This window comes from Lotus japonicus, chromosome 1 (genome assembly GCF_012489685.1).
Source record: "Lotus japonicus ecotype B-129 chromosome 1, LjGifu_v1.2".
NCBI lineage: Eukaryota > Viridiplantae > Streptophyta > Magnoliopsida > Fabales > Fabaceae > Lotus > Lotus japonicus.
Window position 1 is genome coordinate 65,146,762 of NC_080041.1, and position 15,205 is coordinate 65,161,966.

Genomic DNA, 15,205 nt, shown 5'->3' on the forward strand with positions numbered 1-15,205 from the left:
CCAGCGAGTTGGTTTATGTTCTCCATGTTCTGTTTAGTTAAACAAACAGTTAGTACTAACCATAAGATAGCATCTAGCATAACTATACAATATGATTAAGTACTAACTTCAATCAATTCTAAGCGAAAAATCGCTTGGCAGACAATCAATTTTTTACTCTTTGCAGATTCACACAACCTAGCACAGAAGACCTATTCCCCAAAGACTCCCGAAAGACTCGACAAGCTCTGATACCACAATGTAACACCCCGATTTCGGTGGCGTCACTTTAGTAACTCAAAAATAAAATAAAGCGGAAAAGCAGGTTTTTTTTTTTGTTTTGTTTAAATAAAAAGACTTGTCGAAATAAGGTCTCAACCCAATCGCAATTAACAACGATTAATATACAAAATAAGCACAGCCCTTGCTGCAACTAAAAACATCGTCACGAGTGTCCTCAAGTGACGGAAAGTAATATTAAGTAATTGAAAGTAGTGCCCGCGGGCAAATAAGTGCGGCTCATAGTCAGAGTCACAAGCTTTATAACTACAGTCCTCCAAGAAAATAAATTAGCCCCAAACGGCCTCCAAAAGACTTCCTACGCCCGACAAACTCCCTGTGATCCTCATGGAAGAGAATCACACAAAAAGCTAATAGTCGGGAACCTACCCTGCCCCAAAATACAACTGATGAATCAGAGCTATGACCATGACAACCAAAATCAGTAACTCTAACCACCCATATCCTACACCACTATCTTCGACCCTCATCTGATCTTCCATGAAGTCCGGGTCCACGTCGAAGGCTCAGTAGTAGTCATTTCGCTCCGGGTCCTCCCCGAACGACGAACCTTCTTGAATCATCTGTTGAACGTCTGGCAGCAGGCCGACCGCCCAAACACAAACATACAAACAAAGCCACGGCGCTAGGGTCAACTCACGGAATATAGTAGATAATACAAACAGCATGTGAAGAATAAGGGGGTATGTATATATATATGTTGTATATATATATTTATATGTTCTGTATTGCCTACCCTAAGGTATATACTTAGCATGTTATCAAGGCTCTAATAACAATTCAATGAATAATATCTCAACAATACAATAAGCATTATCTCAACAATTCCATATTGGGCGCATGTATGCATGCAATGTCAATTCAAACGTTGATCCCAAAAATAGGCATGTCAAGTCGATCCAACCCATTGGGTCGAACACAAGGACTCGCACACGCAGTAAATGACAACGCCAAGTCGGTTCTCTCATTAGAGTCGAACATACGGACGTTGCGCGCGTCTAATGACTATCGCCGAATCGATCCAATCCCTCGGATTGAATATAAGGATCCGCGCGTGTCGAAATATTATCGCTAAATCGGTCCAATCCCTCGGATTGAACTCACGGACTCACGCGAGTTTATATGGCGATGGCTGAATCGATCCAATCCATCGGATTGAATATAAGGATTCACGCGTGCCCGAGTGACTACCGCCGAATCGATCCAATCCCTCGGATTGAATATAAGGATTCACGCGTGTCAAACGATTATTGCCGAATCGGTCCAACCCGTCGGGTTGAACATAAGGATTCGCGCCCGTTAAGCCGAAGATAATGTCGATTATGCGACAAAATGAATTAATCAAAAGAAGAAAGAATGAACTTGGAACTCATAGTTCCCGGCTAAACTTTAGATAGCCAAACAATAAACTGCTCATCGAGCGAAGAGTACCGAAGTACTTGGAAACTTATAATTTCCGGCTAAACTTTAGATAGCCAAACAATAAACTGCTCATCGAGCAAAAGAGTATCAACATACTCGGAAACTTGTAAGTTTCTTCTAAACTTGGACTCGGCGACCCTTCTCATCTTTCAAACTAATATTCAAGCTCCAAGCTCTTATATAAGGTTGTTACCATTATTCAATGGTTTTAGAGATTGATTAATGTCTTATGAGTTTTCCTTGAGAAAATAGGTTTCTTTTAATCTTATAATACTTCCTATAAGTTTCAGGGATCCCATAATCCCAAACAATTCCTTGAGAAGGTCTCGATCCATTAAAACATAACAAGGTCCGAACTCCGTTCGTCCTTTCGAACTCTCTCAAAAATCTCATAAAATTCGGCATGACTTGCCCGTTATCCTCACTCATCAGTATCACAGATATAAGTGGAATAGCATAACTAAATCAGCGCAATCAATAAGCATAAACAGCATATTCCAACACATCCTAGATTAACCAGCAAACGGCCGAAGCCTCTCAGAAAACATTTTTCCATAAAGCGATAAACAATATCCAAGCAATATTCAATATCAACACAATAACCCAGTCGAATTGATCGACGCCTACAAGGAAATAGCTAGTAAGTAAGTTGCCCTAACCTCGAGTTGTTCTAGTCTCGCGGTGCAGGTCTCGCTCACAAGCTTGTTCAGTCAAGCCCAAGGTTTCCACAAACGAACCTTAGAGCAAACAAAGCAGAAATCAATCAAATTAAGTCGACATAATCGAAACAATACTAACTAGAGTTAGACAAAGCTCAAGAAACTTCAGAGTACAACACTTAGGCACGAATGAAAGGGCTTTCCCCGAATGGATGAGTTTTGACTCGATTCAAGTTTTGTGCAAAAACACTTTATTCGCTAAAACGTGCATAACTCGAGCTACAGAACTCGGAATGACACGAAACCGGCGCCAAAATTTCGACAATTGAAAGAGCTACGCAATGGCTCAGGTCATAGAGACCCAAAAATTATTTTTGGACACGGTACCCAAGCAAATAGGTTTCGGCCACTATGGAAAATAGGGTTTTCGAACTTTTTCTTCGATCTAAATCAATTCCTAGGTATTCTTAGGCGATATCTAGGCCAGGGAAACTCTCAGAAAAATTATCGGGTTAAAAACTGTCGCAGGGGTATTTTGGTCAATATTTTTAGCTCAGAATTTCAAAACTGAATTTTCGAAAAACAAATTGGATGGGAATGTCAACAACGACGTTTATGACGACTAATCCTACTAGCACTAAGCTCAATCGTCAGTTTTAAGCGTAAAGAACGAAACTTTGCCCAGAAATGGGTATTTGATGCAAAAATTGATTCCGGCGGCATTTCGTCGACATCTGACAAAATCTAATCCGCAGAACACGCTCAGAAGCATGCAGGGAATAAGTTTAGACACTGAAATCAGCTTATTTGAACAGTTTTACAAAAAGCTCAAAACTTTGAGCACAGAAAGACATAGAAGAAGTCGACAGATCTGACGATCAGAAGTGAGAGATAGTAACTATACCTCGATGTCTTCGATTAGCAACGAACGGTGAAGCAATCGGGCAAGAAACGGCGAAAATCACTTCTCCTCTTTCTCTCCTCCAAGCTCTCGGCCACTCCCTCTCCAAATGGCAATTTTTTGTTTTTTTTTTTTCATTTTTCATACTATATATAGGAAATGGAAAACGCGGAAAAATGAAAATTTCGCGATTCCGATTTTTCCTACTGATTCCAACGTATTTTAGACACAATATTCTTCCCGCTGAATCTTCTAATTCTTCAAAGAAATATCAGTATGATTTTTGGTTTTCGAGGCTTGTTTTTAATGCTTACCGGCATTAAAAATGCACTTTATGCACTTTATGATATTGACCTCGGATGCAGAAACTTCCTTCTGAAGAAAGATTTGGAACGTCGATTAGAGTGAGCATCCGCGGATGAAATCTTTATTTGAAGCCCCGAGTAGAAAAGTCTCCATCGTCCGTCGATTTTAGGGTTTCTGAACTATCAGGGATTCCGTTTCGGCAAACTTCCGAGTATCGGAATCAGACGTTCGTACATCCTAGAGTTTCGTATCGAAACGCTCGTTTTGGAAAGGAATAAGAGAAAGTCTTATTTTCCTCTAGAAGATTTTTGGAAAATTTCCTATAGTGTTCCAAAGCTGGAAGTTTGTTGGAAATTATATTCCTATAGTGTTCCAAAGCTGGAACATAGTTTTGTTTCCTAAAGTTCTTGTCCTAGGTTTTAAATGCGAATATTAGTCGTGCTATAACTCTTATCGACTTTGATACAATCTTTAGCTTTTCTTGAACTTTCTCCTTCACAAATTCATTCCATCCATTTACCCCTTGTTCAGGTTTTCCCTTCACGTTACATCAAATTAATCGTGAAAAGAAATTTTATTCGGTTTATTCCAACTCAAAAACTTGGGTCTCACATGACTCTGGACCAGAACAAGGGCCTGAATGACTTCAGGAGGCAAGATCCACCAAAGTTCTCGGGTGGTACTGACCCGGATAAAGCGGATCTCTGGATCCAGGAGATTGAAAAGATATTTGGCGTATTACAAACTGTTGAGGGTGCCAAGGTAGGCATGGCAACTTACCTGTTGCTGGGTGATGCTGAGTACTGGTGGAAGGGCACCAGGGGGATCATGGAAGCTAACCATGAAGAGATCAACTGGAACTCTTTCCGGACCGCATTCTTGGAAAAGTATTTTCCAACAAGTGCTCGGGATGAGCGGGAGTCACAATTTCTGACACTCCGTCAGGGAGGTATGTCAGTGCCGGAATTTGCTTCGAAACTGGAATCCTTGGCGAAGCATTTCCAATTCTTTCATGATCACGTGAATGAGCGCTATATGTGCAAGCGTTTTGTTAATGGACTGAGGCCTGATATTGAGGACTCAGTGAGACCACTGGGAATCATGCGATTCCAATCGTTAGTTGTAAGGCCCAAGTTTTAACGCTTTGGATAAGTGAATAAAATAAAAGAGTTATTTGATTAAGATAAATTTGGGAAGGAAAGACTTGGGTTACTAGATAATGCTTTAGGTGTCGACAAGTTCGACTTGATCTATGTGTTATGCACTTAATTGCTAAATGTCTGAATTGTTCTCTGAGGCTTCGGCCGACCTTGTTGAGTATTTGAGGCCATGATATTGTGTGCTAAATGATTCACATGCTATGTGCTACATGGTTAACTTAGGATGTGTTGGAATATGCTGTTTATGCTTTTGACTGAGCTGTTTTATTTATGCTATTCCACTTGTACCTCAGATTCTGAAGAGTGAGGTTTACGGGCAGGTCATGCCGAATTTTTATGAGATTTTGAGAGAGTTTTAAAAGGACGAACGGAGTTCGGACCTTGTCATGCTCCAATGGATCGAGACCTTCTCAGGGAATTACTTGGGTTTATGGGAACTTTGAAACTCATAGGAAATACGATAAGACTAAAAAGAGCTATTTTTATAAAGAAAATTCATAAGATATTAAACAACCTCTAAACCTTTAAATAAAGATAACAATCTCGGATGCAAGCTTTGGATTGAAGTTTAGTTTTGGAAAACGAGAAGTGTCGTCGGATCCAAGTGTTGAGAAGATTTCGAGTTCTGGGTATGTTGATACTCATTCGCTCTGGGAGCAGTTTGTTTCGCCATCCAAGGGATGAGCCGAGAAGCTTCACGGAGGTGTGAGACCTTGTGAATGCGTGATACTCCACTGAGGCGTGAGACCTTGTGGAAAGCATGGATCTTCACTGAGGCGTGAGACCTCGTGAACAGCATGAAACTTCATTGAAGCGTGAGACTTCGTGCAAGTGTGTAAATTCACTGAGGCGTGAGACCTTGTGAAAGCATAAAACTTCACTGAAGCGTGAGACTTTGTGAATGTGTGAGACTCCACAGAAGCGAGAGACTTCGTGAGAGCATTGATGACTCGAAGAGTTGTCGTGAGTGGTTGCACTCTTTTGTTTATGATTAATTGTATTTTGTCGCAGAATCGACATTTACCTTAGGGTATTCTTTTAGAGACTTTAAGTTATCTAGAACACGTGGCGACGTGTCGGGTGAGGTCGGAGACGTTGTTTGGCTAATCACTTGCATTCATGCACTCATTTTGAGGTTAATACACGGCGTGATACCGGACCTCGGTGGATTCCAAAATGGTCATAAGACCCGGATTTCCATATTTAGGACACTACGGTGGTCCTCAGTAGCAGACGGAATGGCAGACCTACGGGTTCACTGCTGATCTGACTACTTTTGTGTGGTGTAAGAGACACGCGAGCAGGAAGGTACCCACCGTGGCTGGTGTTAGGGCCGCCTCGTTGATGTCCATCCTTCTTCCGGAATGCATTTTGTTACCCAGCATTGCATTTCATGCAACATACATGCTGACTTAGTTGCTGAGTGTGATTGGTAACTGTTTATCCTATTTTTGAGGCATGCTACTTGTTTTTATGGCTCTTTATATTCATTGTGATACATGCAACCCTAGGAAGCTATCCCAAAACTCATAAGCCGGAGAGGCGAGTATTTATTATCCTATAAATATATCTGGTTTTATTAATTATATAATTCTTTGGAGTTGACCCTCGCGTCTGCTGTGTGTGTTTGGGCGGACTACGCCATTTGTCAGATGAGTATGGGGGATTGGTTTACCATGGTCAGCCCGTCGGGGGGGACCAGGTACGAGATGCTTGACCAAGACGACCCAGGTGCATGGGTGGTCGATTCCGAGGGCCACCGTGCGACCTACACCGGTCGGATCATGGAGGACCGTGTCGACCGATTTGGACGCTTGACGGAGGGAGTGATGAGGAGGCACATAGTGAGCTTCAACCTGCCTCCAGGAGTACACTGTGGACCCGGCTTGGGAGTACCTCCACCGCCACCATCCCCTTCAGATGATGAGGACCCTTCTGAGGAGGTGCCAGTAGGTGGGGCTTCGACGGAGTCTAGTCCGTCTACTGCTGCTGCTGTCGTCGCGGATCTCGTTCCGGGCCCCGAGCCCGAGAGTCCAGTGCAGGAGCGCATTAGGGTGGACAGAGAGGGCAGTGTTGAGTACGTCGACCTAGTCGTCCCGGATGCAGATTCGGATGACGACCGCGCTAGCGTGTAGGATCGAGTGCTAGTGTGGGCTCCTCGGGTAGGGATAGTGTAGGAGTAGTGTCGATGCTCTGACCGTCATGCTTCCGTTTTTGGGGACAGGGTAGTTTTCCTACCGGTAGCTTTTGTGTGGTTTCCTATGGAGATCACAGAGAGCTGGTTGGATTTAGGGGGTCTTTTCTTAGGCCGCTGGGCCAACTTGCTCTCAGATTTTGTAGTTTAGTGTTGCGGACACAGTATCTTTATCTTGGACTGTACATATTGCCTTCGGGCGTTACTCTTTTCTGTCACCCGTCACTGGAGGTTACTCGTGACGTGGTAGTGTTTAGCGAGGCATGTATATATAGTTGTATAGTAGTTCCTTTTATCTTTTGTTGGGAAGTTTTATTGCTTTCTGTCTTTAGTTATATTGTCGAAAAAAAAATAATTCACGTTTTTCCGCTTAAAGTATTTTCTTTTGGTTACTAAAGTGACGCCACCGAAATCGGGGTGTTACATTTGTGGTATCAGAGCTTGTCGAGTCCTTCGGGAGTCTTTGGGGAATAGGTCTTCTGTGCTAGGTTGTGTGACTCTGCAAAGAGTAAAAATTGATTGTCTGCCAAGCGATTTTTCGCTTAGAATTGTTTGAAGTTATTGCTTAATCATATTGTATAGTTATATTGGATGCTATCTTATGATGAGCACTAACTGTTTGTTAATTTAGCAGAACATGGTGAACGCTAACCAACTAGCTGAGATGATGGCCACTATGGCCCAAGCTGTGACTGCACAGGCAAACGATAATGCTATGAGGCGTGCTGCTGAGGAGGCACGTGATCAGCACCAACGCCAGAGGGAAATAACTCTGGATCAGAATAAGGGATTAAATGATTTCAGGAGACAAGATCCTCCTAAGTTCTCGGGGGGTACTGACCCGGACAAAGCGGATCTCTGGATCCAGGAGATTGAAAAGATCTTCGGTGTATTGCAGACTGCTGAGGGGGCCAAGGTGGGAATGGCAACCTTTCTACTGTTGGGTGATGCTGAGTACTGGTGGAGAGGCGCCAGAGGAATGATGGAAGCAAACAACTTGGAAGTGAACTGGGTTACGTTTCGTGCTGTTTTTCTGGAAAAGTATTTTCCAGATAGTGCTCGGGACGAGCGTGAGTCGCAATTCCTGACACTTCGTCAGGGTAGCATGTCCATCCCGGAATATGCTGCCAAGCTGGAATCGTTGGCCAAGCACTTTCGATTCTTCCGCAATGGGGTCGATGAACCCTACATGTGCAAGCGCTTTGTGAATGGGCTGAGGCCCGATATTGAAGACTCGGTGAAACCGTTGGGAATCACTCGTTTTCAGACTTTGGTTGAGAAAGCCACTGAGGTGGAGATAATGAAGAACAGGAGACTGAACCGTGTTGGGACAGGAGGGCCGATGAGGTCGGGCTCTCAAAATTTTCAAGGCAGAGGGAGATTTCAGAGTAGGAGGCCGTATCAACGTCCTGCAGGTAGAGGGATTGCTTCAGGATCTTATAGGCCCACGGTGGGTACTGCTGGAGGTTCTGGAGGTCAGACTGTGAACAGGGAGATGACCTGTTACAGATGTGGGCAGCCTGGGCACTATGCCAATGCTTGTACTGACATGAGGCCCAAATGCTTTAACTGTAACAAGTTGGGGCATACTGCTGCTCAATGCAGAGCACCCAAGACAGAACCGGCTGTTAACACTGCTCGTGGGAAGCGTCCTGCTGCCAAGGCAAGAGTCTACACCATGGATGGTGAAGAAGCTGAAGGGGTTGATGGTCTGATCAGGGGAGATTGCGAGATTGACGGTAATCTCCTAACTGTACTTTTCGATTCCGGAGCAACGCACTCTTTTATCTCTAGGGAATGTGCTACTAGATTAAAACTTCCCGTTACTGCTTTGAGTTTCGATCTTATAGTTACCACACCTGCCAAAACTCTGCTTGCCGACACTGCATGCATGTATTGCCCAGTAACCTATAGGGATAAAGTTTACCATGCTAACCTAGTGTGCCTAACTCTCAAGAACCTAGATGTTATCCTAGGGATGGACTGGTTGTCCCACTACCATTGTCTTCTGGACTGTAGCCGAAAGAGAGTGGTATTTCCTGACTCGGACCTTTCCGAGTATCTATCCGCCAATCATATTAATGTCTCTCTGAATGAAGGATCTCAAGAGTATTCAGTTTTGTTGAGCTTGGAGAGTAAAGTGAATTCGGAAGTGAGTAATATTCCAGTTGTGAGGGACTTCGCGGATGTTTTTCCTGGCGATGTACCTGGTTTGCCGCCTGTACGCGACATTGAGTTTGCTATTGACATCGTACCGGGAACAGGACCGATTTCGATTGCACCATATCGGATGGCACCTGCGGAATTGGTGGAGTTGAAGTCTCAACTTGAGGATCTCCTGTCGAAGGGATTCATCCGACCAAGCGTTTCACCTTGGGGAGCACCCGTCTTATTGGTGAAAAAGAAGGATGGGAAATCTAGACTTTGTGTCGACTATCGACAACTGAACAAAGTAACCGTCAAGAATAGGTATCCGCTACCCAGAATTGATGATTTGATGGATCAACTACGAGGAGCTGCGATATTCTCAAAGATAGACCTGAAGTCGGGTTACCATCAGATCAGAGTAAAGACTGAGGATATCCAGAAGACGGCATTCCGGACTCGTTATGGACACTATGAGTATCTAGTGATGCCATTTGGGGTGACAAACGCACCTGCTATCTTCATGGATTACATGAACAGGACATTCCATCCGTTCTTGGATCGATTCGTCGTGGTGTTTATCGACGACATTCTGATCTACTCAAAGAACGCTGAAGATCATGAAGGGCACTTGCGTCAGGTTTTACAAGTGTTGAGAGAGACAAAGTTGTACGCCAACCCTTCTAAGTGTGAATTTTGGCTCGAAGAGGTAAAATTCTTGGGCCATGTGATCTCTAAAGAAGGTATAGCTGTGGATCCAGCAAAGGTAGAGACGGTGTTGTCATGGGAACGGCCAAAGACCGTGACTGAGATCAGGAGTTTTGTCGGTTTGGCGGGGTACTATCGTCGCTTCATTGAGAATTTCGCCAAGATCGTTGGACCCTTGACTCAACTTACGAGAAAGGATCAACCTTTTGCATGGACCGAAGCGTGCGAAACTAGCTTTCAGACAATGAAGGAACGTTTGACGACGTCACCTGTGCTCGTCTTACCGCAACCAGAGGAACCGTATGAAGTGTACTGTGATGCTTCGCATCAAGGGTTGGGATGTGTGCTGATGCAGCATCGGAAGGTGGTAGCTTATGCTTCACGACAACTGAAGACTCATGAGAAGAACTATCCGACTCATGACTTAGAACTTGCTGCCATTGTGTTTTCGTTGAAGATCTGGAGACATCACTTATATGGATGCAATTTCACCATATTTAGCGATCACAAGAGCTTGAAGTACTTGTTTGACCAGAAGGAGTTGAACATGAGACAACGACGTTGGATGGAGTTTCTCAAGGATTACGATTTTACCTTACAATACCATCCTGGAAAAGCTAATGTTGTTGCTGATGCATTGAGCAGGAAAATGCATATCTCGTCAATGATGGTGAAGGAGCTACAACTGCTGGAACAATTCCGAGATTTGAGTTTGGACGTAAGAGTATCCGAGGGAGAACTGAGGTTCGGGATGATCAGGATTACCAATGGATTGATGGAAGAAATCCGAGACCAACAGTTACAAGATGAATTTTTACTCGGAAAAAGGAATTTGGTAATTCAGGGTAAGGACCCGGAATTCAAGGTAGGAAGTGACAATATCCTACGGTGTAAGGGTAGAGTTTGCGTACCCAACAACCCTGACTTAAGGAGGTTGATACTGGACGAAGGTCACAAAAGTAAGCTGAGCATTCACCCTGGAATGAAAAAGATGCACCAGGACTTGAAGGTGAATTTTTGGTGGCCAGGAATGAAAAGACAAGTGGCAGAATATGTAGCTGCATGTTTAACCTGCCAAAAGGCGAAGGTGGAACATCAGAAATCTGCGGGTATGCTACAAAGCTTGGATGTACCTCAATGGAAATGGGATAGCATATCGATGGATTTTGTCGTGGCATTACCAAGAACTCAAAGAGGATATGACTCGATTTGGGTAATCGTGGATCGACTGACTAAGTCGGCTCATTTCATACCTGTGAGAACTACGTACAACGTGGATAAGCTATCAGAGATTTATATAGCTGAGATTGTGCGACTTCATGGAGTGCCAACAAGTATCGTTTCCGATAGAGACCCGAAGTTTACTTCACATCTGTGGGGAGCTCTTCATGAGGCTTTGGGAACGAGGCTGAGATTAAGCTCTGCTTATCATCCACAGACTGATGGGCAAACTGAGAGAACTATCCAATCATTGGAGGATTTGCTACGAGCTTGCGTGTTAGACAATAAGGGCAGTTGGGACACCCTATTGCCACTGATTGAATTCACATATAACAACAGTTTTCATACGACCATAGGTATGGCACCGTATGAGGCATTGTATGGCCGCAAGTGTAGAACACCTTTATGTTGGTATCAAGATGGAGAGAATTTGTTAGTAGGACCGGAACTTCTGCAACAGACAACTGAGAAGATTAAACAGATCAGGGAGAAGATGAAGGCTTCTCAGAGTAGACAGAAGAGCTATGCAGATCAAAGGCGCAGAACCCTGGAATTCGAAGAAGGAGATCATGTGTTCCTGCGAGTTACCCAGACTACAGGAGTTGGTCGAGCAATCAAGTCAAGAAAGCTGACGCCAAAGTTCATTGGACCTTATCAGATTACTCGTCGTGTAGGACCGGTAGCTTACCAGATCGCACTACCGCCTTTTCTATCAAACGTTCACGATGTATTCCATGTGTCACAACTGCGGAAGTATATTGCTGATCCGACGCACGTCATCGAGCTGGATGACATTGAGTTGAAGGATAACTTGTCTTTCGAGACACCGCCAATCAGCATTGGTGACACAAGGGTAAAGCAGTTGAGGGGTAAAGAGATCGAGTTAGTGAAGGTTATTTGGAACAAGGACACCGGCGATGCAACGTGGGAGCTGAAGGAAAAGATCAAGGAACAGTATCCAGAACTTTTTACTGACCCTTAAGTTTCGAGGTCGAAACTTTCTTTTTGGAGGGTAGTAATGTAAGGCCCAAGTTTTAACGCTTTGGATAAGTGAATAAAATAAAAGAGTTATTTGATTAAGATAAATTTGGGAAGGAAAGAGGTTCAGGAAAAGTCCAAGAATGTATCGAAAAACCGAAAGAGTTATAGCACGACTAACATACGCTTAATCCTAGGTCGAAGGTATTAGTGAATAGTTAATTTACGCTTTAGGACACGATGGAAACTAATTCCAAAAATCCTCAGAGAAATGTTAGAACTTCTCTTTTCCGTCCTTAAACAACCATTTCGATGCGAAATCCTGGAAAGTACGAACGTCAAATTCCAATTCTCGGAAGTTTGCCGAAACGGAATCCCTGATAGTTCGAAAAACCTAAGATCGACAGACGATGAAGACTTTTTCTATCCGGAAACTCAAATGAAGATTCCACCCGCGTTCTCCTACTTCTCTCATCATTCCTAATCTTTCTTCAGAAGGAAGTTTTCTCATCCGACGATCACTGCAAAAAGTAGTTTTTCGGGATAAACCGACTTACACCGACTTATGCCGATTTTGGATCTTTTGGTTTAATTCCAAGAATTCTATTTTGAGTTCTGGAATTCTGTCGCCAGAACCTATCTTAGAATGCGCAGAGGAACGCGCAGGAAAAATCGGAATCGCAAAAAAATCATTTTTCCGTTTTTTCCAAAACCTATAAATAGCTTGAAAATTTGATTTTTTGAGAAAAAACCCATTTTCCCCCACCCCCAAAACCGCGAGTTCCTAGAGAGAGAGAGAGATTCGGATCTTCGTCGTTTCTTGCCCGTTTGCTTCACCGATCGTCACTAATCGAAGACCTCGAGGTAGGTAATCTATACTCTCCTTCGAATCGTCGTTTCTGTCCATTTCTCCTGCGACTTTCTGAGTTCAAAATTTTGAGGTTTTTGAAAAACTGTTCAAATCAGCTGATTTCAGCGTCTAAACTTCTTCCCTGCATGCTCCTGAGCGTGTTCTGCGGATTAGATTTTGTGGACGTCCCCATCCAATTTGTTTTTCAAAAATCCAATTTTGAAATTCTGAGCTAAAAATAATGACCAAACTGCCCCTATATCAGTTTTCGATCCGAAAATTTTTCCGAGCCTAGAACCGTCTTAGTTACGGCTTATGTTAACCTAGGAACCAAGTTTGATCGAAGAAAAATCGACCCTCCCAATTAAGGAAAGTGGCCGAGAGCTATATCAAGGGGGGAGGAGAATCCGATTTTTCGAAAACTTGTCTTAACGCGTTAGATTGTCGTACCAAGGAGGTAGTAGTGTACTGTGTAACCCTAGGACTCTTTGATTGCTGAGTTTCTGACTCTTGGTGTTGATTTCTGTGATTTTTGCTTAAGGTTCGTTTGAGGAGATTCCAAGAAATCAAGGAGAAGAGTTTGGAGAACATATTGAGGAAGAAGCTGGAAGACCCACCGGTGAGGGCTACTCTCTGAATTACTAGATAATGCTTTAGGTGTCGACAAGTTCGACTTGATCTATGTGTTATGCACTTAATTGCTAAATGTCTGAATTGTTCTCTGAGGCTTCGGCCGACCTTGTTGAGTATTTGAGGCCATGATATTGTGTGCTAAATGATTCACATGCTATGTGCTACATGGTTAACTTAGGATGTGTTGGAATATGCTGTTTATGCTTTTGACTGAGCTGTTTTATTTATGCTATTCCACTTGTACCTGAGATTCTGAAGAGTGAGGTTTACGGGCAGGTCATGCCGAATTTTTATGAGATTTTGAGAGAGTTTTAAAAGGACGAACGGAGTTCGGACCTTGTCATGCTCCAATGGATCGAGACCTTCTCAGGGAATTACTTGGGTTTATGGGAACTTTGAAACTCATAGGAAATACGATAAGACTAAAAAGAGCTATTTTTATAAAGAAAATTCATAAGATATTAAACAACCTCTAAACCTTTAAATAAAGATAACAATCTCGGATGCAAGCTTTGGATTGAAGTTTAGTTTTGGAAAACGAGAAGTGTCGTCGGATCCAAGTGTTGAGAAGATTTCGAGTTCTGGGTATGTTGATACTCATTCGCTCTGGGAGCAGTTTGTTTAGCCATCCAAGGGATGAGCCGAGAAGCTTCACGGAGGTGTGAGACCTTGTGAATGCGTGATACTCCACTGAGGCGTGAGACCTTGTGGAAAGCATGGATCTTCACTGAGGCGTGAGACCTCGTGAACAGCATGAAACTTCATTGAAGCGTGAGACTTCGTGCAAGTGTGTAAATTCACTGAGGCGTGAGACCTTGTGAAAGCATAAAACTTCACTGAAGCGTGAGACTTTGTGAATGTGTGAGACTCCACAGAAGCGAGAGACTTCGTGAGAGCATTGATGACTCGAAGAGTTGTCGTGAGTGGTTGCACTCTTTTGTTTATGATTAATTGTATTTTGTCGCAGAATCGACATTTACCTTAGGGTATTCTTTTAGAGACTTTAAGTTATCTAGAACACGTGGCGACGTGTCGGGTGAGGTCGGAGACGTTGTTTGGCTAATCACTTGCATTCATGCACTCATTTTGAGGTTAATACACGGCGTGATACCGGACCTCGGTGGATTCCAAAATGGTCATAAGACCCGGATTTCCATATTTAGGACACTACGGTGGTCCTCAGTAGCAGACGGAATGGCAGACCTACGGGTTCACTGCTGATCTGACTACTTTTGTGTGGTGTAAGAGACACGCGAGCAGGAAGGTACCCACCGTGGCTGGTGTTAGGGCCGCCTCGTTGATGTCCATCCTTCTTCCGGAATGCATTTTGTTACCCAGCATTGCATTTCATGCAACATACATGCTGACTTAGTTGCTGAGTGTGATTGGTAACTGTTTATCCTATTTTTGAGGCATGCTACTTGTTTTTATGGCTCTTTATATTCATTGTGATACATGCAACCCTAGGAAGCTATCCCAAAACTCATAAGCCGGAGAGGCGAGTATTTATTATCCTATAAATATATCTGGTTTTATTAATTATATAATTCTTTGGAGTTGACCCTCGCGTCTGCTGTGTGTGTTTGGGCGGACTACGCCATTTGTCAGATGAGTATGGGGGATTGGTTTACCATGGTCAGCCCGTCGGGGGGGACCAGGTACGAGATGCTTGACCAAGACGACCCAGGTGCATGGGTGGTCGATTCCGAGGGCCACCGTGCGACCTACACCGGTCGGATCATGGAGGAC

At 43.6% G+C, this 15,205-nt stretch overlaps 1 long non-coding RNA gene across 1 annotated transcript; it reads right to left on the reverse strand.

Moving 5' to 3' along the window:
• Nucleotides 1-382: 382 nt before the first annotated feature.
• On the reverse strand, nucleotides 383-4,149 carry LOC130731973 (uncharacterized). The gene is made up of 3 exons (XR_009016904.1): nucleotides 3,265-4,149; nucleotides 2,361-2,438; nucleotides 383-853 (listed from the first exon to the last, which is right to left on the reverse strand). It is a non-coding gene; the product is annotated as an uncharacterized LOC130731973 (long non-coding RNA).
• Between the last annotated feature and the right edge of the window lie 11,056 nt (nucleotides 4,150-15,205).